This window comes from Eumetopias jubatus, unplaced genomic scaffold, assembly GCF_037043125.1.
Source record: "Eumetopias jubatus isolate StellerSeaLion01/CBP00866 unplaced genomic scaffold, mEumJub1_p1.0 scaffold_15, whole genome shotgun sequence".
NCBI classification, from domain to species: Eukaryota; Metazoa; Chordata; class Mammalia; order Carnivora; family Otariidae; genus Eumetopias; species Eumetopias jubatus.
In genome coordinates, this window is record NW_028274821.1 from 76,879,551 (window position 1) to 76,905,353 (window position 25,803).

A 25,803-nucleotide genomic window follows, 5' to 3' on the forward strand; every position below is an offset into this window, starting at 1 on the left:
TGAAACCAACAAACAAGGATTTTTAAAGAGTTTGGGACTCTGAATTTGATCTACAGGGTATCAGTGGCACAAGGTGGGAATGGATCTGTGGATTTAAGTATGGATTTGTGGAATGGGAAGCCTAAGTCAAAGTCACATTTCCAAAGTTAATGTCACCCCATTAGTCGAATAAGGTGTCCAATCATTTATGGACTCCAAACACATTTAAAGCTTGACTTTAATTCTGAATATCTCATTTTAGGAGGGATATTGACAACCTAGAGCTCCAAAGAAGGCTGAATAAGATCATAAAAATTTGGAAAACTGTTACATAGGATAGTTGCTGGAGAAGTTGTTCACCACAGTGAACAGATGATTCATGAGGGACATGTCATGAAGGACATGAAGAGGGTAACCCTCTTCAAATATTTGGAAAGTAGCTAGATAACTATGAGAACCAGTCAGTGACAAGTTTTAAGTCAACACAAAACATTCTCTGTATTTATCCTCTCTCTTCTGAAGTATCCAAAACCGCTTCCTCCACCCTCACTCTCAGCAGGCGGCCTTGCTTGATATTTCATTGAGAAAATGGAACCAACCCAGAGAAAATGTTCTCTCGCTCCCATCCTCACATCCACCAACCTCCCTATATCGATACCAATAATGTACATTCTGACCTACTTTAGACTCGATGTTCTCAGATTTCATAGCCAAGACCAAGATTTCTGCCTCCTCAGTACACCTTACCTTCTCTCATCCAATCAAAGACACCCTCAGGAAGTTCTCCCCTCCTTCCTTCTCCATCATTAATTTTCCCTCTCTCCAAAACTTTTCCTTTGAGTGTGCAAAATCATAGATATTTCTCCCAATAGTTTTGTCAAAAAAAAAAAAAAGCGCAACAGTTTGATTCTATTTTTCCTTCCATCAACTACCACATTTGTCTCTTCCCCTTCATGGAAAAATGTGAAAGAGTTTGCAAATCTCTCTTCCCATTCTCTCTTGAACCCATATCAGTGAAACTTTTACCCACATATTCCCCCGAGACCACTCTTATCAAAGTGACCCATGACTGCTGTGTTGCTAATTCCAGTGGTCAATTGTCCATCGTCATCTAGTGTGACTTATCAACAGCATTTGATCTCTTTGAAAACCCTGATGCTGACCTCTTTGAAACCCTTTATTGTCTACTGGGACACTCCGTGCACCTGGTTTCCTTCCTTCCGCTCTGGCCACTCCTTAGGCTCCTTTGAAGATTCATCCTAATCTCTTCCATTTCTAATCATTGAATGCCTAGGACTCAAATCTGGAATGCTTTTTTTTTTTTTATCACTACTCACTCAGGAGTTAGGCTTGTCCCATTTTAGAGGACGAGGTCTTTAAAATGCCATCCCTGTGATACCTCTAGGTCTTTATCTGCAGCCTGCTGATACAGCTCCTAAACACTGGATTTTTATAACCAGTGGTCAACCCAACATCTCCACACAGTTGTCTCATTTGGCATTAAAATTAACCTTTCCAGAACTGAACTCATAATATTGCCTCACCATACCTGCACAAACATGCCTTACTCATAATTTCCTACATTATAAATCATGGAAATGGCATCATTGTCTTTCCTGAGGCCCAAAATACTTTTCACCTTGTGATTGCGACCTCTCTACCTCTCCTCCCCTGCCTCTCTTTCCCTCTCTTTCTCTCTTGCTCTCTTTATAATCCATCAATCCTCTTAGCTCTGCCTTTAAAATATAACTGCAATGAGATCACTTCTCACCATGTCCACTGTTATCTCCTTCATCCAAGCTTCATATCCTTTCAACTGAATTATTTCAATACGTGTGATCTGTTTAACCTACCTCCACATTTACTCTCTTCAAAATGTTCTTCACATAGCAGCTAAAGCAGTCTTCTTATGCTTAAGACATATCAAGGCCCTCCCTACTGAGACTCATTTAACAATGACCTCTCTCACTCAGAGAGTAGAAGCCAATGTCCAAACCATGGCCAATAGATCTCTACATGGTCTGCTGCCCCAGTGCCCCTTTGACCCTCTACCCTAATACTCTTCTTTTCCTCTCTCTGTTTTAGCCACATTATCCTCCTCAGCACATCAAGTATCCTCTCACCTTTGAATCTTTGTGTTTGTTGTTCCATCTACTTTGAATGCTTTTCCTCCAAATAGCTTCATGGCTCACTTCCCTCAGGTATTAACACAATGGCGTCTTCTCAGTTTGACCCTCTCTGGCCATTTACCTCCCACACCTCCAACAATTCCCGTCCTCCTTTCCTGTTTTATTTTGTTCTCTTTAATCTTTTTTGACATTAACACATTATGTGTTTCACTTGAGCTTTTCCCTGGAATATAAATGCCAAGTGGGTAACAATCTTTGTTGTTCACTGATATATCCCCAGCACCGAGAACAGCCCCTGGCAGATAGTATGTAGTCAATAAATATTTAGTATGCAAATGACTAGCCAGAAAGATAGATAAACCAGACTTCTTAGGAAGCTGGTAAGCCCCCTGTCATTGGGCATACATCATTCAAGAAAGCTGAAGACAAATCTATAGGACTGGATAGGTTATGTCCAACTCTGTGATTATATGAATTAGTTACAACTTAAGGGATTCAGAGTTTTGGGTGCTACTCTGTGATGCTGACATAGAGGATAAAGCAGCATGACATACGTTTACATTTTAAAAGAATCAAGAAATCATGAGATGGGTATAACTCCATTTTATGGATGAGCCACTTGTGTCCCAGATGTTATAAGTAATCTGCTACATATCACATGGCTAGCAAGTGACAGCAAAAAGAAGTAATGGAAATAGTTCTCTCCAATAAACCATACTTAATGCTGGCTTAAAGTCTGGATCTATGTAAAATCTTGTGGGAAATAGTTGTTTTTTGTTTTGTTTTTTATCTTTCCTCTCATGGTTGAAATTCAAGTAAAAGGAGACTCACTTTGCATTATTTTTGAGGGAAGTTTTCTTGCATGTGCTTTATTACCTACACAAATTATTTTTAAAAGCATTATTTTATTATAGCATTTCCTAAGAAAGAGAAAACACAGATCTGAAAGGAACGCTGTGCTTTATTTAAGTTATTTTATATATAGAGGTGGGTAGATAGAGCTTTTGAAGAACATTCTGCCTTACTGCCCATAGTTAAAAGGTAAGAACTCGGTCCCATGCAGTTCCCTTTACCAAGGATTATAGATTTGATTGCAGGAAGGTGAGGTAATGAAGTCCAAGGTGGTGATGATTCAGCAGCTGAAACACAAACAGAACCTTACAAACTTCTGAATTGGAGACTAGAGTGCATGCTTGCTTCTGTGGTGACAAGGGAGTGACCTGGGGTTTGGCTCTGAAAACCCTTGTCCCTTGGGACCTTGTGAGGAGCACACACAGCTGCAGTCTTTGAGTAGCTGAACCCTGGCAGGGGCAGAGAGAACAGCTAAATCCTCAGGCGGTGCTTCCTCCGGTTAGGTACAAAATATATTCTGCTGATGCTTTGAAATGGAAAGAAAACCACGTCTTCAACTCCCAAGGGAAATCCAGCATGTTTAACATCAGGAATGGTCACATCCTGGGTGTAGTCCCCGAAATCTTTGCGGGGTTCAGCCCAGACACCTGGCCTCTGCTTCAGCCCTCACTTCTGGCTGGCAACATTGCTGGCCAAGTTGGGCTTGTACCCCAATGATAATTTAAGAATCACATCTCAACCTACGTCATCCATGCTGAGACACTGACTACATCTTGCCCCGCTCCCTTTCTTTTTACTTTATTTTCAACCCACATGGAAAATTCTCTCTCTCAAAAAGGGAAACATCATGGGCTTCCGACATCATTATGGATCAGTGCGGGGGTCATAGTGTAGGGATTGTAAAGCATTTGCTTACAGAAGGTTGGGAGGAACGAGAGGCATGTATGTGAATCACTCAACACAAGGTGAAAATACGGTGGAAAAATCCAGCCACCTGATGACTCTGAAATTTATTTAAATATAGTATGCATGACCCATGTTTCCAGGGAATTTAAAACAGTGGTTTCCATTGACCACACAATCCAAATTCCAAAGAATCACATACTTAAGTGTTCTTTTATGGACTTGACACCGGAGGAGGAGGAGAGAGGGGGGACCAAAATAGTTCAGAGTGATATGTAAATAGTTTAGGCATGCTTTGTGTGTGTGTGTGTGTGTGTGTGTGTGTGTGTGTGTGTGTGCAGAAGCTTGTTGGCCTCGAGGGGAATACAAAATACTTGGGGCCTGCCAAAGTATATGGTTTCTTTTACATTACTTTATCATATTGGGAAATCTCTCGGCCTTTCCCTAGCATCCAAGACACAAAGCGCTTAAGACAAAACTTTGCCAACAAAAACTACCGTTTCCAATCTCACTCCTGTGGGGCCCAGATCAACACCACTTGTCAAAGTAGCTTCCTGCACCCATTGCTCACCAAATGTCCTTTGTCTTTGTTATATGCTTGGCTCAAGTTTTAGAAGCCAACATTCTCTAACGAGGGGCTTTCTGCTAATGCTGGGGAGCAAAGGGGCCATACAACAAGGGAGATTTCCTAAATGACTCAGAACTTGCAGTCTGCACTGGTCACAAGACCTGGGATTCTTCATCTATTTTGTGCTACTTTGGAGTTTTACAAAAACTTTTCTTGGCCCTCCTCCAGTTTTATCTCTGTGTTATTGGATGGGGGTGATCTGTTATTACACAAGTTCCCAATTTCCTCTTTTCCCCCTTCTTTGACGAATATCCTATTAGTGTTTACCTTTTATATTTACCCCTTATGTGCCAGATTGGATTGATGAGATTTTTGGTTTTGTGGGTTCAGCTTTTTAGAACCCATTTCTTTTTTTAATCAGATTGCATGATTTTATGTCTGGATTTTTAAGAGCAGTTGAGGTGGGGGTGGTGTAGTTGTGATCTCTCTGAAAAAAAGGAAGGCATACTATCCTGATCTACAAATTCCATCCTTTACCTTTTCTCTCTTCTGTTCAAGTTCTCCTAGAAAAGTTGATCCTGGCTTTTGCTGTAACTTAATTATATGTAAAGTATTATTTATTCATTCCTTTATTCTTGGGCTTCTATTATGAGTTTAATTATTTTCTCCTCCTGATGGTCCTTCCGCCTTGAACAATTTTCTCTCTCAAACCCACTGCACTTAATAAATATAAATTACCCCCCCCCGGAAATAACCCATATCTACAATAAATCAATATGATTCTCGTTTAGAGTACTCAAATGTGACATTTTAGTTAGTCTTGGTAACATGAATAAGAATGAATGCCTTATTCCATAAGTCTGAGAATAATGAAAGTAGTTGGTAACTCCAATATAATCCTCAATGGCAGCTGGCTTTCCACTATGTCCAGGGATAACCTCTTGCAACATTCATGTATTCCGTTATATCATAAGAAAGTTTTAAAATCTCAATACAAATTAAGTTCAATGAACACTCCTATCTTTTTCAAATCTAGGTTTCTCACTCTGCTCTTTCGTGTGAGTTCTGAAACTAGTCTTCTGTGTATTGGACAGCTCTAACTTGGATTCCCACAGGAATTTCTAACTCGGGATGTCGGAAACTGAGCTCCTCCTCCTCCTCCTCCCTCTACTCCCTATCCCAGTGGATTTCCTATCTCAAGGATTATCCACAAACCGCTTAACCAGAGACCAGGAAGTTATTCTTAACATACCATTATCCCTTACCCTTAGCACCCTACCATTCCCAGAATCCTAGGAAGGCTACCTCTTCAAGCTTCCTTATATCTGGTACTTCCGCTGCATCTTGTAGAAACTGTGGCTTTCCTACCGTTCACTTTTTTAAAGATTTTTTTATTGTTATGTTATTCACCATACATTACATCATTAGTTTTTGATGTAGTGTTCCATGATTCATTGTTTGTGCATAACACCCAGTGCTCCACGCAGAACGTGCCCTCTTTAATACCCATCACCAGGCTAACCCATTCCCCCACCCCCTCCCCTCTAGAACCCTCAGTTTGTTTTTCAGAGTCCATAGTCTCTCATGGTTCGTCTCCCCCTCCGACTTACTTCCCTTCATTCTCCTACCGTTCACTTTTATTACACTGACCTCCTTACTGGTCCCTGCACTTAGGGTTACACCCCTTCCACTGTATATAATAGCTGGAGTGACACTTCTTAAGCATTGATTTGACTCTGCCACTCTACAACTTAAAACCCTTCACAGAGAAGTTCCTCATTGTCCTCAAGAGAATTTCAAGTGATTCTTTTTATTAGTTGCAGGCCCATCTATCTCTTTGCTCTCCTTGCCTTCCATAATCACTCTCTGCTACAAACATTCTAACCTCTTTTAGTTCTTTGTACCAGGCATGCTTTTTCCCTCAAAGGTACCCATGCCTTTCCATCCACTGCTTCTTTTGCCTTGGGACACTCTCCAGGGGCACCAACCCTGTCATCCCCTTAGTACCTATGTGTGGAATTCATTTATTAAAGGGTTATTGAGACCCTCATCCATGTCAAGCACGAGGCTAGGTACTTTGGATAATGGATCAGACACCAGCGTTTTGCTTCAAGGGTCAGAGTGTAGAAGAGAAATAAGAGAAGAGCATAAATAACTTTAATGGGTGCTAAGCTGATAAAAAGGGGATGGCATAAAAAAATAGTTACGATTGATAAAGAAATGTGGCTTTCTAATGAACAAAGCTAAGAGACACAGGGCAGAAACTGGGTGTCAAAGGTTTTACAAGTTCGAACACAGGTTGCTCTTATACCCAAGGTAAATGCATCCTTGCTGTAGTAACAGTTGGGAACATTGGTCCATGACCACAGTGTAAGCATTTGTAGCGAGGGCTGTTAAAGGTTTTGTTTGTTTGTTTGTTTGTTTTTTGGACACTTAGAAAAACAAGGAATCTTGAGATTAGACCAGAACTTGAAGTTCAACTGTCTCATCCCCCAACAAATGCTTTAATCTCCTCAATACAATTCTCTCTGTGTGGTCTTTCAGTCTCTGCTTGAATATCTCCTATGAAGAGAATCCCACTCTAACTTTGAAGAAACAGAGTGCTAGATTTAGAACCAAACGTACGTGTTCATACTCTGCTTCACTCATGCACTGGTTCATCAGAATTCAGCCACTTCAATTTACGTCCTTTTTGTTCCTTCCTATATATTAGAAATAAATGCTAGATTACAGGGACACTAACTGAAAAGTAGGGAGACAAAGTACGTGAAAATTCTCAACACTGCAACTGACACATAGTAGGTGCACAATAAACAGTTTCTCGCACTGTGTGATGTTCTCTCCTTCATAGAATAACTGTTAAGACTTCACCCTTGCATGGCATTTCTATGTGGCTAGTAGCTATAAAGTTTGCCATCTTACTTATTAAATCTAACTAACACCTCCCGGGACATGCATAATTGAGTGATTTTGGCATGTAAAATAAAATACGGCAAATGTTGTTGCTATGATCATTCAGCTGCCAGGATGTTTTACAACAGTACTCAGTTGATGGGTTACATAGGAAGCTCTGGGGTAAATAAAATGAGTTTTTGCAAACTTGTAAATTGTTCATTTAACCTTATTCTTCAGGGAGAGAGAAGAAAGCCTTCACCTCTCTCCCTCTTGAAAGAATAAATGTTAAAACACCCTGCCAAATTTTGCATTCAACAACTCAGGAAGTGTTTTTTTGTTTTTCTATTTGACTTTTTTATAAAATATATTTCTTCCTAGCCTCTGGACACATTCACAGAGATAAGAGAAAAAAAATATTGAAGTATTTTTATTGTCTGTCATATATCTTACCCTTGGTAGAATGTTAGCTTTGTAAAGATGAGAATGGTCTGTACGTTCTTCAGTGTACTCTTGCCAGCAACCTGAACGGTACTTTGCCTAGAGTAGCTGCTTGGGAATTCTTTAATAAAATAATTCTTGTGCAATTGGCTGTCATTCTTATGCCAAGTGACTACTTTAACAAAGCAGTCTTCATTGTAAGCATGTTTTAGAGGGGATGGAGGGAAGGGCAAGTGTTTAAGATGTACGTATGAGGCTTTTTGTCACAGCATCTTGTAGTAAACAGAAACATTTAAAAAGTGAAATAAAAATTAGAATGCCCAAAACAGAAGCTCGTAGTTTACCTATAAAATAGTTTTCAGCCTTTAACACGAGGAGAGAGGTAGATTCATGGACATGAGAGAATGCTAAAAACAGTTTTGGTTGAGGAAACGTATTTATAGAATGATATACCACATTTTTTTGTTTTGAGATGGTGGGATGTGGATAGTTTTATTTCTTTGCCTTTGATTATTTATGTATAAGATTTATATTTTATAAAAAAACTTTTAAAAATAAATAAATCTTTTTACATGATATTGATTAGAGAAGGGTTTTCCATCAGAAGGAGAGTGTTGTCTTTTTAATCTGTTGCAAATACGATTTTTGGAATTTGCACTCTCCCACACCAATTTCCTCCAAAACATTTTATTGACATATACCTTGTTAGACTACCCTGCTTGGGCAGGATGACCTCAAAAGCTTCTAAATATTTAGCTATTAGTAATCAGTTGTGTATATTTAGTACAGTTCTCTTTGGAAAACTCTGAACACATGAGAAATGTCTTGGAAAATGACCTTCAATTACCCTGTCCAAAATTTAAAAAGTCATAAATTCTTTCTCTCTCCACACCTCAAACCACCCCATTCTTTTGAATGGTGTTAGCATAAAACCCACATTGGTTCTAAGGGAAGAAAAAAGGGAAAACTAGCTATTCTTTGACAGGAAAAAATAATTATGTACTATGAAAAGTATCTTAAATGTGTGTTTTCATCATCAGAAGGTACAGAAAAAATTAATTTAGGTACAAAATTATTTTCTGGTGGCAGAAATGAAATGTGACCTTTATTATTAATGATACTCAGAAAAAAGTCAATTTCACATTGAATGCTGGGGTTTGGGGGGAATATAGGCACAAATATATCCTCATCCTTGTTTCTTTTTTTTTTAATTTTATTTTATTATGTTATGTTAGTCACCATACAATACATCATTCGTTTTTGATGTAGTGATACATGATTCATTGTTTGCGTATAACACCCAGTGCTCCATGCAGTACATGCCCTCTTTAATACGCATCACCAGGCTAACCCATCCCCCCACCCCCCTCCCCTCTGAAACCCTCAGTGTGTTTCTCAGAGTCCATAGTTTCTCATGGTTCATCTCCCCCTCTGATTCCCCCCCTTCATTTTTCACCTCCTTCTCCTAATGTCCTCCACGCTATTCCTTATGTGCCACAATTAAGTGAAACCATATGATCATTGACTTTCTCTGCTTGACTTATTTCACTTAGCATAATCTCCTCCAGTCCCATCCATGTTGATGTAAAAGTTGGGTGTTCATCCTTTCTGATGGCTGAGTAATATTCCATTGTATATATGGACCACATCTTCTTTATCCATTCATCTGTTGAAGGACATCTCGGCTCTTTCCACAGTTTGGCTATTGCAGATTTTGCTACTATGAACATTGGGGTGCATATGGCCCTTCTTTTCACTATGTCTGTGTCTTTGGGGTAAATACCCAGTAGTGCAATTGCTGGGTCATAAGGTAGCTCTATTTTTAATTTTTTGAGGCACCTCCACACTGCTTTCCAAAGTGGCTGTACCAACTTGCATTCCCACCAACGGTGTAAGGGGGTTCCCCTTTCTCCACAACCTCTCCAACATTTGTTGTTTCTTGCCCTGTCAATTTTTGCCATTCTAACTGGTATAAGGTTGTATCTCAATGTGGTTTTGATTTGAATTTCCCTGGTGGCTAATGATGATGAACATTTTTTCATGTGTCTGTTAGCCATTTGTATGTCTTCTTTGGAGAAGTGTCTGTTCATGTCTTCTGCACATTTTTTGACTTGATTATTTGTCTTTTGGGTGTTGAGTTTGAGGCGTTCTTTATAGATCTTGGATACCAGCCCTTTATCTGTAGTGTCATTTGCAAATATCTTCTCCCATTCTGTGGGTTGCCTCTTTGTTTTGTTGACTGTTTCCTTTGCTGTGCAGAAGCTTTTTATCTTGATGAAGTCCCAAAAGTTCATTTTTGCTTTTGTTTCACTAGCTTTTGGAGATGTATCTTGAAAGAAGTTGCTGTGGCCAATGTCAAAGAGGTTATTGCCTATGTTCTCCTCTAGGATTTTGATGGATTCCTGTCTCACATTGAGGTCTTTCATCCATTTTGAGTTTATCTTTGTGTATGGTGTTAGAGAATGGTCGAGTTTCATTCTTCTGCATGTGGCTGTCCAATTTTCCCAGCACCATTTATTGAAGAGACTGTCTTTTTTCCATTGCATATATTTTTCCTGCTTTGTTGAAGATTATTTGACCATAGAGTTGAGGGTCCATATCTGGGCTCTCTATTCTGTTCCATTAGTCTATATGTCTGTTTTTGTGCCAGTACCATGCTGTCTTGGTGATCACTGCTTTGTAATACAGTTTGACATCGGGCAACGTGATGCCCCCAGCTTTGTTTTTCTTTTTCAACATTTCCTTGGCGATTCACGATCTTTTCTGATTACATATAAATTTTAGGATTGCTTGTTCCAGCACTTTAAAAATGTCATTGGAATTTTGATCGGGATGGCATTGAAGGTATAGCTTCCTCTGGGTAGCATAGACATTTTAACAGTGTTTATTCTTCTGATCCATGAGCATGGAATGTTTTTCCATGTTTTTGTGTCTTCTTCAATTTCTTTCATGAGTGTTCTGTAGTTCCTAGATTATAGATCTTTACCTCTTTGGTTAGGTTTATTCCGAGGTATTTTATGGTTTTTGGTGCTATTGTAAATGGAATTGTTTCTCTAATTTCTCTTTCTACAGTTGCATTGTTAGTGTATAAGAAAGCAACTGATTTCTGTGCATTGATTTTGTATCCTGCCACATTACTGAATTGCTCTATGAGTTCTAGTAATTTGAGGGTGGAGTCTTTTGGGTTTTCCACATAAAGTATCATGTCGTCTGTGAAAAGAGAGAGTTTGACTTCTTCTTTGCCAATTTGAATACCTTTTATTTCTTTTTGTTGTCTGATTGCTGTTGCTAGGACTTCTAGTACTATGTTGAACAATAGTGGCTAGAGTGGGCATCCTTGATGTGTTCCTGATCTTAAGGGAAAAGCTCTCAGCTTTTCCCCATTGACAATGGTATTTGCTGTGGGTTTTTCATAGACGGATTTTATGAACTTGAGGAATGTTCCTTCTGTCCCTATACTCTGAAGAGTTTTAATCAGGAAAGGCTGCTGTATTTTGTCAAATGCTTTTTCTGCATCAATTGAGAGGACCATATGGTTCTTCTCTCTCCTCTTATTAATGTGTTCTATCACATTGATTGATTTGCGAATGTTAAACCACCCTTGCATCCCGGGGATAAATCCCACTTGGTCGTGGTGGATGATCCTTTTAATGTATTGTTGGATCCTATTAACTAGGATTTTGTTGAGGATTTTGGAATCCATAATCATCAGGGATATTGGTATGAAATTCTCCTTTTTGATGGGGTCTTTGCCTGGTTTGGGGGTTAAGGTAATGCTGGCCTCATAGAATGAGTCTGGAAGCTTTCCCTCTGTTTCTGTTTTTTGAAACAGCTTCAGAAGAATAGGTACTATTTCTTCTTTGAATGTTTGGTAGAATTCCCCAGGGAATCCATCAGGCCCTGGACTCTAGCAATTATTAGAAATTATTATCAACAACTATATGCCAATAAACTGAGCAACCTGGATGAAATGGATGCCTTCCTGGAAACCTATAAACTCCTAAGACTGAAACAGGAAGAAATTGACAACCTGAATAGGCGAATAACCAGTAACGAGAATGAAGCAGTGATCAAAAACCTCTTGTCCTTGTTTCTGATACACTCTTAAAACTTCCTCCAGCCCTGGGAACCACCATTCTACTCTCTGTGTCTTTGAGTTTGACTCTTTTACATAGTTCACATAAGTGGTGTCATGCAGCATTTGTCCTGTGCCTGGTTTATTTCATCCAGCATAATGTCCTCCAGATTCATCTGTGATGTTGCATGTGGCAGGATATCTTTCTTTTTTAGCCCTGAATAATATATTTTTTGAATAATATTTTATTTTACATTTTTTCTAATTCATCCCTCTGTCAATAAACATGTAAGTTGTTCGATGTCTATTGTGAATAGTGCTGCAATGAATAGGAGAGAGAATATATTTCTTTGAAATCCTGATTTCAGTTGTTTTTGGATACATACCCAGAAGTGGGATTGCTGGATCATATGGTTGTTCTATTTTAAAAATTTTGATGAATTGCTATACTGTTTTCCATAGAAGCTGCACCATTTTACATGATTACCAGTAGTGCACAAGTGTTCCGATTTCTCCATATTCCCACCAGCACTTGTTATTTTTGGTTTTTATTTCTATAATAGCTGTCCTAACATGTGTGAGGTGCTATCTCATTGTGGTTTTGATTTGCATTTCCCTGATGACGAGTGATGTTGAGCATCCTTTCATACACCTGTTGGCCATCTGTATGTCTTCTCCAGAGAAATGTCTATTCAGCTCCTTTGCCCATTTTTAAAGTTGGGTTATTTGTTTCTTTTGCTATTGAGTTATTAGAGTTTGTTATATATTTTGGATCTTAACCCGTTATCAGGTACATGATTTCTAAATACTTTCTCCTATTCCATAGGTTACCTTTTTCTTTTCATTGTTTTTTTTTTGGATTTAGTTTTATTTTATTATGTTATGTTAATCACCATACAATACATCATTAGTTTTTGATGTGGTGATCCATGACTCATTGTTTTTGTATAATGCCCAGTGCTCCATGCAGTATGTGCCCTTCTTAATACCCATCACTGGGCTAACCCATCCCCCCACCCCTCTCCCTAAAACCCTCAGTTTCTTCCTCAGAGTCCATAGTCTCTCATGGTTCGTCTCTCCCTCCGAATTCCCCCCCTTCATTTTTCCCTTCCTTCTCCTAATGTCCTCCCTGCTATTCCTTATGTGCCACAAATAAGTGAAACCATATGATAATTGACTATCTCTGCTTGACTTATTTGACTTAGCATAATCTCATAATCTCCTCCAGTCCCATCCATGTTGATGTAAAAGTTGGGTATTCATCCTTTCTGATGGCTGAGTAATATTCCATTGTATATATGGACACAAAAACAGACATGTAGACCAATGGAACAGAATAGAGAGCCCAGATATGGACCCTCAACTCTATGGTCAAATAATCTTCAACAAAGCAGGAAAAATATATGCAATGGAAAAAAGACAGTCTCTTCAATAAATGGTGCTGGGAAAATTGGACAGCCACATGCAGAAGAATGAAACTCGACCATTCTCTAACACCATACACAAAGATAAACTCAAAATGGATGAAAGACCTCAATGTGAGACAGGAATCCATCAAAATCCTAGAGGAGAACATAAGCAATAACCTCTTTGACATTGGCCACAGCAACTTCTTTCAAGATACATCTCCAAAAGCTAGTGAAACAAAAGCAAAAATGAACTTTTGGGACTTCATCAAGATAAAAAGCTTCTGCACAGCAAAGGAAACAGTCAACAAAACAAAGAGGCAACCCACAGAATGGGAGAAGATATTTGCAAATGACACTACAGATAAAGGGCTGGTATCCAAGATCTATAAAGAACGCCTCAAACTCAACACCCAAAAGACAAATAATCAAGTCAAAAAATGTGCAGAAGACATGAACAGACACTTCTCCAAAGAAGACATACAAATGGCTAACAGACACATGAAAAAATGTTCATCATCATTAGCCACCAGGGAAATTCAAATCAAAACCACATTGAGATACAACCTTATACCAGTTAGAATGGCAAAAATTGACAGGGCAAGAAACAACAAATGTTGGAGAGGTTGTGGAGAAAGGGGAACCCCCTTACACCGTTGGTGGGAATGCAAGTTGGTACAGCCACTTTGGAAAGCAGTGTGGAGGTGCCTCAAAAAATTAAAAATAGAGCTACCCTATGACCCAGCAATTGCACTACTGGGTATTTACCCCAAAGACACAGACATAGTGAAAAGAAGGGCCATATGCACCCCAATGTTCATAGTAGCAAAATCTGCAATAGCCAAACTGTGGAAAGAGCCGAGATGTCCTTCAACAGATGAATGGATAAAGAAGATGTGGTCCATATTTACAAGGTTACCTTTTTCTTATGTTGATTGTTTCCTGGCTATGCAGAAGCTTTTTAGTTTGATATAGGCCCACTTGTTTGTTTTTTGCTGTTCTTACACTTTGGGTATCATCTGCAATAAATCATTGCCTAGATCAGAAGTTGTTTCCCCATATTTTCTTCTAAGATAATCATGCTTTTACTCAATAAATGTTAACTGAGTGATTTGATATCAGTTCTGTCCTTGCTGGGTCACTTATGGCAGGTATGGAAAGGGGCATTGTTATCTGACCCATGCTGCTCAAGTTCATCTAGGATTTAATGAGATGCTGTCTGTAAGACTGTTCTGTAATCTGTGAAATGTTACCACAACACCATGCTGAAACTAAACTGTTTGCTTTGTTGAAAAGAAAGATTAGCTTGGCTCGAAGGTGCTGGTAATGGCTGTTGCTCATTAACATTATGCTCATGACAGATTTTTGGTAGCAAATTAAATAAGTTACCAAGCTCAAGAAGCCCCCTACCCCTCTCCAGTCATGCCCTATCGCTCCACTCCTTGGTTTCCCTTCTCACATTTTTCACTCTTTGATGTTTGCTATTTATTCTTTTGCCGTGTCTGTTTCCCTGCATTATAATGTGGCCACCACATGAGTGGCAACCCTGTGGATCATATTCAGTGACACACCCTCAGTTCCCAAAGCAGCCATGGTCACAGAGTTTGCACCTAGTTTGCCATTATGGATATACAAACAGGTACAGGAATATATAGACTTGAATTTTCAGGGCACTAAGAAAATCTGAAGGAACAAGGTTCTTATTTCTATTTTCCAGATAAGACTCAAAGAGGATGAGTAACTTGCTCGGTTAGGAAACTACCATAACTCCACATTCTGTCTCTTCTCTTTCAACACATCATGAGTAGTTTTCCTCTTGGGTAGTGTGTTAGTCTGCTAGGGCTGCCATAACGAAGAACCACAGACTAAGCCTCCTCAGAAACAACAACAACAAAAATATTTTCTCAACATTCTGGAGGCCACGAGTCCAAGACCAATGTGTCAACAGGTTGACTTTTTCCAGAGACCTCTCTCTGGTTCGTAGATGGTCATCTTCTCCCTGTATCTTCAGAAGGGTCTTTTCTCTCTAACTGTGTCCAAGGACACCAGTCATAATGGATTAGATCCCACCCTAATGACCCCATTTTATCTTAATCACCTCTTTAAAGACCATATCTCCAAATTCAGTGATATTCTGACACACAGTAAGTTAAGGCTTTTATACATGAAGGGGAGGCACAATTCAATCCATTATAGGTGGTGATTTGAAATACTTTTTTTTTAAAAGATTTTATTTATTTATTCATGAGAGACAGAGAGAGAGAGAGAGAGAGGCAAGGGAGAAGCAGGCTCCCAAGGAGCAGGGAGCCCGATGCGGGACCCGATCCCAGGACTCTGGGATCATGACCTGAGCTGAAGGCAGACGCTTAACCATCTGAGCCACCCAGGCGCCCTGAAATACTTTTTAAGAACTCTTTAATAGTCCTGGTCTATCACCAATACACCTTACATGTTAATGTCTGATCATTTTGAAAAACTTTCTAAAAGCATTAGCACCCATGGTTCTTGTGCCTATCATCCGAAGTATCCTGGGACGATCTCCTTTTGAAAATGGAGCCACCTGTTGCTTCTTTCTTTTAAAAATGCTGCTGATCACCTGCTTTATGCCTGACATTGTCCTGATTAAGTGTCCAAGAGAATGAATAAGACAGGCAGAGCACTACTTTCAGGGAGTACCCAGTCTATTAGAGGAAGCAGACAAGTCCACAGATAAGCAAGATACAGGATTTTCTCTCCTATAACAAAAAGAAACTTGATACTCTGTTGGAGCATGGAAGGGCAGCCAACATGGACTCACAGTGAGGTAAGCATTTCAAAAGAGAGTAATTCCTAAAGAGATCTGAAAGGCAAGTAACAGGTAGGAAGGCAAGGGTAGAAAGGGGTATGTATAGTGAACTGAATAGTGACGCCCCCCAAAAAAAGATATGTCCACTGGCACCTCAGAACTTGACCTTATTTAGGAGAAGAGTCTTTGTAGATATAATTAAGGTAAGCATCTCAAGATGAGATTATCCTCAATTAGGGTGGGCTTTAAAACCAATGACAAGTATCCTTGTAAGAGACAGAAAAGGGGAAGATAGAGACAACAGAAGGAAAGGCCATGTGAAGTCAGTGCAGGGAGATTGGAGTGATTTGTCTACAAGCCAAGGAATGCCAAGAATTGCTGGCAGTGACCAGAGGCTACGAGAGAGGCAGGAAAGGATACTCCCTAAAAGCCTCCAGAAGGAACCAACCCTGCCAATAGTTTGAGTTTAGACTTCTGGATATAAGACTAAACTATGAGAAGAATACATTTCTGTTGTTTTAAGCAATACAATTTTATGATAACATTACAGCAGCTGTAGGAGACTAATACAATAAGCATTCTGGATGGGGAAGAGCATTGCAAAGTCTTAACAGGAAGAATCTTGGTAGGAAATCACGAGTAGTCTAGGGTGACAGAGCACAGTGTGGCTCGGTGGTGATAAGTTGGCCAGATTTTGATGGGAAAGTCACTTGGAATAAGTCACTTTCTCTTTGGGGGGAAGGGGGGTCTTAATTTCCTTTTCAGTAAGATGAGATGGTTGGACTCAATATTCTTTAAGAACTCTTTAAATAATAGCACAAAGTCAAAAAGATAAATTAAGGTGTTTTTTTTTTGTCCCCAGGAAGAGCATACAAAAAGTCCAAAATAAGTTAAAATCTAAATTCTTACTAAGAAAATGAAACAGTATCTGAGGCCTCTTGCCTTTCTTTCCTTTTTCTTCCATCCACACTTTCCACTCCACCCAGATCTTCATTAAGCCAGGCACTGGAATATAACAAGATAAAGGGTAGAAGGCTGCATGTGAAACAGCCCTGCTGGAATCAGATTTTCAGTTTTGTAGTGGTTTTTGGGACCTGTCTCAGTTCCCTCCCCATGCATAGTCCTCTGCTGGACTACCAAGCCATGGGGAGGAATGGCACACCATCACTGTCTAGAAGGAGCTCAGAGTCTAGTAGGGAAGATAGGCACAGAAGAGAAGATTTCAACCCAAAGGCATACACATGGCACCAAGGAGTGACATGAAGGGGCAGGAGAAGTCCAAGAAAGCTTCCCAGTAGAGGGGACCCCTGAAGCTTGAAGGAGTGTGGTGACTTAGGGCAGCATTCAAGCAGGTGGCTTTAACAAGAAGACACAGTCATAAGTAGGAAATGGGAGACAGAGGGGATGAGTTTTTCATGACTTCACTTGGCCATTGGAGACTATCTGACAACTTCCTCTATCTGGTCCAGTTCTTAGATTTCTGAAACATCTTCTAAATATATTGTCCTTGTTAGTTGTCCCCCACCATCCTCTGTCTTTCTTCATGTAGAACTCTCTCTACAATGACAGACTCTCCTTACTCAATCCCCAGTTCAGTCTTCCTACACCATTAATGAGGACACTCTTTGTTCCCAGGGACAGAAAACCAACTTGAATTAGCTTATGCAAAAGGAGAGAGGTGCTTGTTTGTTTTTGTCTGATGTAACTGAGAAGGACAGAAGTTGAACTGGAAAAACTAGAAGAATGGTTTCTCCATGAAGCCACTGGCAGCTTTCAGGATCAAATCTTCCCAAGAAGAGAAAGGGAGGGTTTTTTTCCCTCCTGGTTTCAGTTGAAAAAAAAAAAATATATATATATATATATATAAAGAGAGAGAGAGAGAGAGAGAGTCAAGAACCCTGACTGGCTCAGCATAAGCCATGTCATTGTGTTGAGGGGTGTTTCCTCTAGAGCATATGGAATTGTGGGGAGGAAAGGTGGGAGCTGGGAGAAAGGAGGAATGTCAGATAGCCACATAAAGGAGGGTAGTATAGACACAGACTCTGGGATGATTGTAGTGAGCTGGGAAACCATCCTGATTTGTGTCGCTGTACTCTTGCTACTCCCGCCCACAGCCAGCTTCTCTCTTCTCTCTTCTGACAGTGTAGCCTGTGTCTATAGGCTGTAAATCTTGGCTGCCATCTTGAACTTGGACCTTGAGATCAGGCTTGACCACAGTTACTAATCTGGAATGCTAGGAGAATGCTAACTTTGGGGTACACAAAACAATGTCAGAAGCCCATGCACATATTAATGCCTTGGGTTTTCACACAGAGCTCTTGCCAAGTCCCAGGAACCTTACTGAAACACAACCCTAATGCACATGGAAAGCTGACTTTGTGGCCCACAATGAATTAAGAGAAGACAACCAGAACCATAGGTGAGGAATTGGGGGGCGGGGCATTTCTTGGAGGCAGGCAGGGACAAGGGAAGAGAGGAGGAAACCACTATGAAAGTGGAAACATCAGATTCCTTTAATGGAAAAGTAAATAACTCAGCACCCCTCAGGAAGGTCCCGAGAGCATCCCTGTGTGGCCAGGAGACCTCTACTCTCCCTTCGAGATAGAACGCTTAGTGATGCCGACCAGGTTTGCAATTACAGAAGAAAACCTCTTTGACCGGGGAACAGGATCATTGGTGGCTCTGACGATACCCCCACCTACACAGGTAATGACAGTCAGAAATGCCTTCTCTGGAGGGCAGCACAAGGGCACACTGGCCTGCACCTGAGTTCAGACCAGGTTTTTGGAGTCAGATGGGCATGTGTAGATATTTTTAAGCTGCAAGACTCACTGTCACCAAAAGAGCCTAAAACACCTGAGCCTTTCTTCCAGTTTTCCAAAGGCACACGTCAGCGTGCAGGTTTGAGTGAGGAGTATGTTCCCTTGGCCCTCAGCCCAGGCCCCTCTATGGCTGTGCCAGAGGTGGGGATGTGTGGGAGGACACAGCTCATTGTGGCGAACCTCAGCTCCCCGGCATGTCTGGCTCTGGCAACCACCAAAGGTTAAAATAATTTTAATAAAGTCTTAATGAACAGCTCAAAGCCTCAGAGTTATTCCTAGGTCAATGGAGTTTAAGGCAAAATTCTGGGATCTGTCCATTTTGGTACAGCCATTTACCGTCATGGTTCATGTCAACCACTCACCCACGAAGCATTTCCAGAGCACTAAAATTAGTATTATATGTGCTGCCGAAGCGAGCACAAAATTAATATTAATAGTGAGTACAATCATGTTCCCCATATGCCAAGAACTTTGCTAAGCAGTTTGCAGACATTATCTTATTTAGTCCTCAAAGCAATGCTGTGAGGATGTCATCATCCCTGTTTTACAGATGAGCAAACTGAGACTTAGGAAAGTTAAGTAACCTTCCCCCACTGACCTAGAGGGTAAATGGCAGGGGGTGGACTCAAATCCAAGTCACTCCAACTCCAAACCTGTGTGTTTGAATTGCTATGTAGTATGTAGTCCTTACATCTGAGTCTGGCCCTGCGTTAATTATGGGGAATCAGAGATAAATCATTTTTCTATCCTCAAATTGCTCACAGACTAATAGGATGGATCAATAAGTAAATAATAACAGTATAGTAGCATATGAATAATGTCCTAAGGCCAACTTGGAGAGGCTTTGAAAATATTGAGGAAGGGCAATTACCCCAGTCTGGGAATCAGAGAAGTTTTCCTGGTGGGGGTGATTCTGAGTGGGGTTTTGAAGGATGAAGAAGAGTAAGTTGTTCACACAAAACAAGAATGGAGTGATCGAGGCATAAGGAATGAAGAATTTGGTGTAGTTAGGGACCTTCCAAGTAGTGTAGTGAATTTACATTAAGCAACAGGAAGCCACTAGAGGAGTTTATTTGGGGAAAGCTCAAAGCTCACCTTTGGAAGCTCAGTCTGACAGCACTGTGGGCCATGGGTTGACAGCGAGCAAAGGGCTGAGACTCCCATTAGGAGCTGGGCAGCAGTGCACACTCCGTCTCTTTGGGCATCAGTGGGCACACGGCCTGTGTGAGAACTGATGCTTGTGGGCCAGTGTTTGGGTCACAACCACCTGTTTTCCATTGTTTGCACCTTAGAGTGTCTGATTGGTCTCCTGTAGGTAGGTCCCTGTGAAGTTATTCAGGCATGGAAACTGAAAAAAAAAACAATCCTATAGTTTTTTTTGTTGTTTTTTGCTTTTGTAGTTGCAACTGGTTAAAACCATATTTGGCAGTGTGTAAGGAGGGAAAATACTCCTTTATTTGAAGGCAGCATGTCAGAAGGGGAGTGAAAGATTAGTTGCCTTTGCCTATACCACGATATCCAGTGTGGATCTAGAAACTGGCCTGCTGGAATTCTTCCTGGTGCTGGGAGTATAAGGAAATATCCTTGGGAGTCATGGGAGGTCTCTCCCAAAGCCCTTCCCATCTCTGATGGGACAGTTAAGCTGCCTGCATCTGCCTGTGAGATGAGCTCCGTCTTTCTTCTCCCACACTCCCATGACTGTAGTGGTTTCACATCCTGCTTTACCTCCAATAGGGGAAGAAATAAAGCAAATCACTGTGATTGATTTATAAGAAAAGAAAGCTTAACGGAACCCTATATGTAGTACCTAGTTGGACAAAGACTTAAGGCAAACAACATGAAAGCGTGCAGCTCTGGGAGATGTTGGGGAAGGTAGTACAGATGATTGGAGACACAGGATTCAAAGAAAAAAGGAGAGAAGTGAACAGGTACTCCCCGTCTGCAGAGGAGGGACTTCATGTACATCGATTCTTTTAGTCCTTGTAGTATTCTTGTGAGTTGGGTATGATTAGTGCCTTTGATGGGGGCCAAAACTGACATTCAGAGGCATTAAATTATTAGTCCCCCGAGTAAGGTAGCTATTAAATGACACAGGTGAGTTTAGAACTCAGGTCTGTTAGGCTCCCCATGTCTTATTCTTGAATTTAATGCATAGGCAGGGAATCTGTATTTTTGAGGTTGGCTAATGACCTGTAGATCATTTGACAAGTCAGGTTTCAAAACTTTAATATTATTCTACTTATGAAACCAGGATTTGAGTCCTTACTCTATGTTCAACCAAATAAAAAACGAAATGCCATTGAGAAATCACGTCAAGAAGGAAAAAAAAAAACCCCATCCTTCCCAAAGACTCTTTATTCCCAAACAATGAAAAACACCCTCGAAATCATCAATCTCATCTTTTGGAAGAGGAAGTGTGATATGGGGAGGGGGGAATAACATATTGGCCTGAATTGATATTGTATCACTTCCCATTTTCAAGCTGGGCATCTTGATCGTGTTATGTATCTGTTTTTCCTCTCTCTCAGCTCAGTAATTTCATCTATAAATGTTTCCTGCTTCATGAGTTAGCCACTAGAATTAAATGAGATAGTTTTGTAAAGAAGAAATGCGTGGTACAGGGCCTGGCATACAGCAGCTCGTCAATAAATGCCTTGGTGTCTTTCAATTGTCCTTGACAGGAGTAGGTGATGTGATGATTATATTGTCACAACTATGTATCCCTATTTCCAGGGCTACTATTGTTGCTGCTTCTGAAGTCTTTTGCCTGTAATAAAGAAATTCCCTGATTACTTCTAATGGAAATTGAATGGCTAGCTCTTTCTTTGATTCTCCCCTCCCCCACACCCATTTGGCTTTTTTCCATGGAAACAGAAGGAGACCATCAGAGAAAAAATACACACACACACACACACACACACACACACACACACACACACATGCTTGACAGGCAAAATGGTAGAATGCATCTGCCAAAAATCTACAACTTTACTCCAGGGGCAAACATGCGACTTTACTTTCCCCCACCAGGAGGGACTTGTGCTGCCACAGCAAAAATTGATCTTCTGTTTGTGGGAAATTATACACAGTTCCCTCTTGTCTGTACTGGGGAAAATTCAAGTCCAAATCCTTGCTAACAAATTCTGGCAAAGGTTTCCTGCTTCCTGCTTCATATCTGCTGATTTTGTTTCCCTGCAAGTATTTACTAAGCACTTACTATGTACCAGGCACAGGGCTAGCCATGAGGAATGTCACTGAGCAAAAACATGGGTGACCCCTGCCTTTGTGAAACTTATAATCTGGGCGTGGGGAGGAGGGGAAGATTAACATGGATCCAGAGCTTATATGAAAATGGGACTAGAGGACGCGCCTGGGTGGCTCAGTCCATTAAGCATCTGCTTTCAGCTCAGGTCATGATCCCAGGGTCCTGGGATCGAGCCCTGAGTCGGGCTCCCTGCTCAGTGGCTAGTCTGCTTCTCCCTCTCCTCCCCACTCATGCTCTCTCTCGCCATCTCTGTCACTATCTCTGTCTTTATCATGTAAACAAATAAAATCTTTAAAAAAGAGAAAAGAAAGAAAATGGGACTAGAGCTGGAGATGAGAAAGACAAGTAGGTCTTGAGTAGGTAATGGGGGATAGGAAAATGTCTCAGCCATAGGAAAATCATCTAATTTTTGCCCCCATTTTAAGAAAGGCTATACAGCCGAGAGAAGAAAAGGTTGACAAACTAAGGAGAAGGAATCTGAGTTGGAAGGGGCTTCAGGCTTTGATGTTGGACCTGGGGCCCAAACCCAACGTCGTTACTTACAGTTTAACTCAATCTCTCTGAAGCTCAGGTTTCTGATCTGGTAAATGGGAATACTCCATCATTCTCTGTCTACATAGTTCTCCACACCTCTGCTCCCTGGTTAATTCCCTTATACCTGTAAGGTTTACTTAAAAAAAAAAAAAGATTCATTTATTTATTTGAGAGAGAGAGAGGGAAAGAATCCCAAGCAGACTCCCTGCTGAGTGCAGAGCTCAATGCAGGGCTCCATCTCACAACCCTGAGATCATGACCTGAGGCCAAACCAAGAGTCACATGCTCAGCTGACTGAGCACCCAGGCACCCCCTGTAAGGTTTAACTTTAAATGCTTCCTCCTCAGGAAAGTTTGCTTTGACCCTCCCAGACTAGGCTGTACCCCTCTAACCTCAAAAGCATCATGAACTTGCTCCTTCCCCATTTACCTCAAGTACAGTTTTGTAGAGAACTCTTTAGTGTCTGTGGTACTCAACTTTATGTTGGGGACCTTGGGGACCAGGGACCATGCCTGCCTTGGTTATCACTTGTACTCCCAGCTTTGGGTATACAGTTGGGCCTCAATAAATTTAAGTTTGGAATGAAGCTGAATAAAGCCCCTAACCCATGCCTGGCACAGAACAGGCTTTTGGTAAATGGAGCTTATAGTTATATTTATTTGGTGTCAGTGGTAGAGAAGAATTTTGAATAATAACTAAGCTTAACCCCAACTTAGGTTTATGATGATGGCTCCTATGTTCCCTTGCCCTTCCCAACTTTTCTACTTTTGTCACCTTCTCAGAGGCAAATACCACCTGAACTTCCACCATTTTTACCGTGTTGTCCCATCTCTCACTGTCCGACCTCACTCTGCTGAGTGGGCCCTGAGACCCCCGAAGGCAGAAACTGCCCTGTTTGTTCCAATGCCCCAAGCACCTGGCTCAGTAACCTTGCAGGAGGAAGTCTGAGTTACTCAAACTCACCATCGATTAGAAACTATTATAACCCTGCACTGGGCTAGCACTTACACTTTCTAAAATACTCATATTCACCCTTTCCCCCAACCTCATACTGTACCCATTGTGTTGATAAAAGAACTGAGATTCATCAGTGAAAGCAGAGTATCCAAATCCCGCTGCCATTGATTTAAATCAGGGATCTCAAATGAAATGCCTTCGGAGGCCAGGCAGGTAACTTAGTGGAACGCAGTGTGCTGGGAGGGAACGGGGGGACCCGGGTTGGAAGAAGAGCAGCTCCCACTAATTGGTAGCAGGGCAATGGCACCAGATACTCCATTTAAAAAAAAAAAAAACAGCTAGGAAAAATCTGGATTTTTCTATGAATCTCACCACTTTTCAATGTTGGCGCCTGACTCAAATTCTGTTAAAACACATTGTAGTCCAAACAGAACACAGCCACGGGTCAAATTCAGCCTGTGGACCACCAATTTACAAGCTACGATTTAAACTTTAGAATCATCAAAAATATTCACATTGCTCTTCCCAGTGGGTAGAATCTCAGAGCCTTGGATCTTGAGAGTGGCTCCTAGGTATAGCCCACTGACTAGCGAAATGAGAATGGAATGTCATGGGCATTTTAATGTCCTGACTTGGCAAAATTGAAAACATGTTGCACTCCACTCTTGATTTTCTTAAATTGTGCCAGTGCACAAAATCCAGAAGCCTGGGAACAAGTGGTTTAGGACAACCCCCACATTTTATGGGGACAAAAAGGGTCAAATACCCCATGGCCATTACCTGTATGAGCCCAAACATCAAGGTCAGGAGCGCCAGCCTCCCGTGTGAGACGTTTCTGAACACGTTCAGGGCTATCTCCTTCCTACTTCTGCCAGCAAAACTGCCACCTCCTTAAGGGCAGGAGTCCTGTTTGCCCAGTGTTATCATACAGTAGGTGCTCTCTCAGTACCCCTGGCACACACTCCTTCCCTTCTAGGAAGTCCTGCTTCAAGGATCAAAATTTTACTGAAAACCCACATCATCTGCAAGGATTCTCAAATCCTCCTCTCAGTTAAAATGATGTTTCTCTTCCCTGAGCTCCTACAAAGTATTTCTGCACCTTTATTATAAGCTCAGCCTTGTGCTAGAGGTACTGTTGATTTGTCTGTTTCCACAGAAAGATGGTGAGCCAGTGGAGGGCAGAATTCATGTCTTATTCCAATTCTGCATCCCTCCCATTTAGACAAGCTCAGAACCCTGTCCAGGGAAGGTACTTGACAATATCTATGGAAGTAACTGCCTTGCAGTGGCCCGACATAGTGCAGGCACATAGTGGGTACTTAATAAGGTCTTTTGGGCACGCCTGGGTGGCACGGTCAGTTAAGCATCTGACTCTTGGTTTCGGCTTAGGTCATGATCTCAGTGTCCTGGGATTGAGCTCTGCGTCTAGCTCCATGCTCAGCATGGAGTCCACTTGAGATTCTCTCCCCCTCTCCCTCTGCCACTCCCACTCCTGCTCTCTCTCTCTCAAATAAATCTCAAAAAAAAAAAACCATATATATATATGGTCTTTCTATTGCCCTTCTCTTTTAGAAGCTAACACAATGCTCAGAATATGATAGGCACTCAATACAATTTTTTAAATGAATGAATGGGAAAAGACCCATCAGGCTAAACACAGATCCCTTTCTTGAGAAGCTCCAGGGAATTTCCAGGGTCTTCAGATTCAGTGCAAATACCCTCATTGTCAGGTTTGAAGGGGAGTTTGTTGCTGCTAGGCAGTCTCTTGATAGCTGTTGGAGACAGGGTTGGGACTTGGATGAGGCAATGAAGGGGTCTGAGGTAGAAACTGAAGAAAGCATCCATTCATGGGGCCGTGCAAGCCCCAATTGGGTCCTTGTGGTAACAGAGTGAGGCCTTACTTGCCTTGAACTCCCTACTCCCAGCCTCGGTCTAAGGTATGTTGTTAGCCTCAGTATCAGTCAACAAGGGCAATCATAACCAAGTGCTGCAGAGTGCGTAGCTTGAGCACTAGGAAATGCATTTTCTCACAGTTCTGGCGACTAGAAGTTCAAGATCACAGCGTCTGTAGGTTCTGTTTCTCCTGAGGGCTCTTTCCTTGCTTGTAGGTGGTTGCCTGCTTGCTATGTCTGGACACAGTTGTGTGTCAGTGTGTTTTCTGTGTCCTAACCTTGTTGTATAAGAACACTAGTCAT